Here is a 3,408-nt window from a genome sequence, read left to right on the forward strand (position 1 = left end):
AGGATTGGTGAGATTGGATGAGCAAATGCAGACCCTTTCAAGCAATAATGAATGGCCCCCATTCCATGGGTCCCAACTCTCCAGGTTGAAGGGAATATTACTACAGCTATAACATGTACAGGAAACCTAGAGAATGTACACACTGTGAATACGAAAGGATTCTAAAACTCAACGAATTGTCCCTTTCCTGGTGCTCCAGTTTGACTTTCCAACTGCCTTACTATCAATCTCCTAACTTGGAGAGACAGGCCCTTTAACCTCCTGGTTTGCACAGGTTCCCAATTTGGCAGAGGATGGAAGGGACGAGGGATAACCCATGAGAGAGTAGCTGTTAGGCATTTGGACGGGCACATGTCACTCTAATTTCCCGGCAGGAAGAAGAATTAACCAAAGTCTCAGCCACCCACCGGGAACCAGTATAGGACATGATCCAAAATTTTGGACTTGCGTTCAGCTCACAAAAAACGAGTTGAGAAATGGAGCTCAGGGGCACAGCAATTCACCAACTGGCAGAGTGATAAAGGACAACTATCGTCCAAAAATCTGTTGAGGGAAGTCAACGAGGCGGACTTGAAAGCGAGGCAAAATAGCAGGAAACAGATTTCAAGAGGTACCTTGGAATCGCCTGTAAAGCACAGGAAGAGGGGCACAACTTGGACAATGGGGCACTTGGCCAAAAAGGGCGTATGCGTTTTCTCCTGAATATATTCAGGAGAAAACGCATACGCCCTTTTTGGCCAAGCAAGCAAGCGGGCAATGCAAATCTGCACTACAAAGAAGTATCACTTCCCACCGGTCAAAAGGGACATCCACAAAATGTGTAAAAACCAGAAAGGCAAGACAGATCCTGGAGAACAGGGAGCCTTGTTATGCTGATGGGCGGGATGTAAATTGCCAACTGCCTCACTGGAGGAGTGCATTTTGTTCCCTAAAACAAGTAAACAACAGAGCTACAGAGCCAAGGCCACTTCCAGTCTAGAGAATATACCTTGGGAAAACTGAAAATCAATAAGAAAGAGCCACCTCCAAATTTAGGGCTGCGCTGACTACAAGAACCTCAACTTGGGTACACCTTAAATATCCCAGGAAATATAAAAATGGTTCAAAACATTGTGGTACTTACGTACGATGGAATATCCCTCAGCCATGAAATCAATGTCATAAGATCAGTAGCAGCAAAGTGAGTGGATTCAGGTACGATGATTCTAAGTGAAATAAGTCACACAGAAAAAGAAACTTATCATAAGATATCACTTATGAAGATCCTGTAAACATGGCTACACGTGAACTGAGTTAGGAAAGAGAACAGAGTCTCCCATTTAGAAAACACTCTTATGCCTGCATAAAGGGGAAGGAGAGGTGGGGTGATGCATAAAACCAGAGTTTGATATAAGCACAGGGACCGTTCCAAAAAGCAACTTTGGAATAGACAAGACCTACACCTTCCTCAGTGAAAGAGACTCAAAACCACATATTTCCCACAGTGGAATATATCTGACTAGTAAAAATCTTAAAACCTATGTATTGATATGACTCCATAAGGGAATCAAGTGTGTCTAGAGTGGCATAAACATGGCAGCGAGAATCAGCTCAAACCCACTCTAAAAAGGAATTTCAAAAGCAAAACCAAAAAACAGGGAAATTCTTTACAATTCCTTCAGGGTGTCTGAGGAAACCTGGAAAGACCCTATCTACAATGACAGCTGGATGTGGCATAAGGCTGGACACTTGGGACTGAGAGGATTGGTGAGATTGGATGAGCAAATGCAGACCATTTCAAGCAATAATGAATGGCCCCCATTCCATGGGTCCCAACTCTCCAGGTTGAAGGGAATATTACTACAGCTATAACATGTACAGGAAACCTAGAGAATGTACACACTGTGAATAGGAAAGGATTCTAAAACTCAATGAATAGTCCCTTTCCTGGTGCTCCAGTTTGACTTTCCAACTGCCTTACTATCAATCTCCCAACTTGGAGAGACAGGCCCTTTAACCTCCTGGTTTGCACAGGTTCCCAATTTGGCAGATGATGGAAGGGACGAGGGAGAACCCATGAGAGAGTAGCTGTTAGGCATTTGGACGGGCACATGTCACTCTAATTTCCCGGCAGGAAGAAGAATTAACCAAACTCTCAGGCACCCACCGGGAACCAGTATAGGACATGATCCAAAATTTTGGACTTGCGTTCAGCTCACAAAATACGAGTTGAGAAATGGAGCTCAGGGGCACAGAAATTCACCAACTGGCAGAGTGATAAAGGACAACTATCGTCCAAAAATCTGTTGAGGGAAGTCAACGAGGCGCTCTTGAAAGCGAGGCAAAAGAGCAGGAAACAGATTTCAAGAGGTACCTTGGAATCGCGTGTAAAGCACAGGAAGAGGGGCACAACTTGGACAATGGTGCACTTGGCCAAAAAGGGCGTATGCGTTTTCTCCTGAATATATTCAGGAGAAAACGCATACGCCCTTTTTGGCCAAGCAAGCAAGCGGACAATGCAAATCTGCACTACAAAGAAGTATCACTTCCCACCGGTCAAAAGGGACATCCACAAAATGTGTAAAAACCAGAAAGGCAAGACAGGCCCTGGAGAACAGGGAGCCTTGTTATGCTGATGGGCGGGATGTAAATTGCCAACTGCCTCACTGGAGGAGTGCATTGTGTTCCTTAAAACAAGTAAACAACAGAGCTACAGAGCCAAGGCCACTTCCAGTCTAGGGAATATACCTTGGGAAAACTGAAAATCAATAAGAAAGAGCCACCTCCAAATTTAGGGCTGCACTGACTACAAGAACCTCAACTTGGGTACACCTTAAATATCCCAGGAAATATAAAAATGGTTCAAAACATTGTGGTACTTACGTACGATGGAATATCCCTCAGCCATGAAATCAATGTCATAAGACCAGTAGCAACAAAGTGAGGGGATTCAGGTACGATGATTCTAAGTGAAATAAGTCACACAGAAAAAGATACTTATCATAAGATATCACTTATGAAGATCCTGTAAACATGGCTACTCATGAACAGAGTTAGGAAAGAGAACAGAGTCTCACATTTAGAAAACACTCTTATGCCTGCATAAAGGGGAAGGAGAGGTGTGGTGATGCATAAAACCAGAGTTTGATATAAGCACAGGGACCGTTCCAAAAACCAACTTTGGAATAGACAAGACCTACACCTTCCTCAGTGAAAGAGACTCAAAACCCCATATTTCCCGCAGAGGAATATATCTGACTAGTAAGAATCTTAAAACCGATGTATAGATATGACTGCATAAGGGAATCAAGTGTGTCTAGAGTGGCATAAACATGGCAGCGAGAATCAGCTCAAACCCACTCTAAAAAGGAATTTCAAAAGCAAAACCAAAAAACAGGGAAATTCTTTACAATTCCTTCAGGGTGTCTG

Source organism: Mesoplodon densirostris, unplaced genomic scaffold (assembly GCF_025265405.1).
Source record: "Mesoplodon densirostris isolate mMesDen1 unplaced genomic scaffold, mMesDen1 primary haplotype scaffold_37, whole genome shotgun sequence".
Lineage (NCBI taxonomy): Eukaryota > Metazoa > Chordata > Mammalia > Artiodactyla > Ziphiidae > Mesoplodon > Mesoplodon densirostris.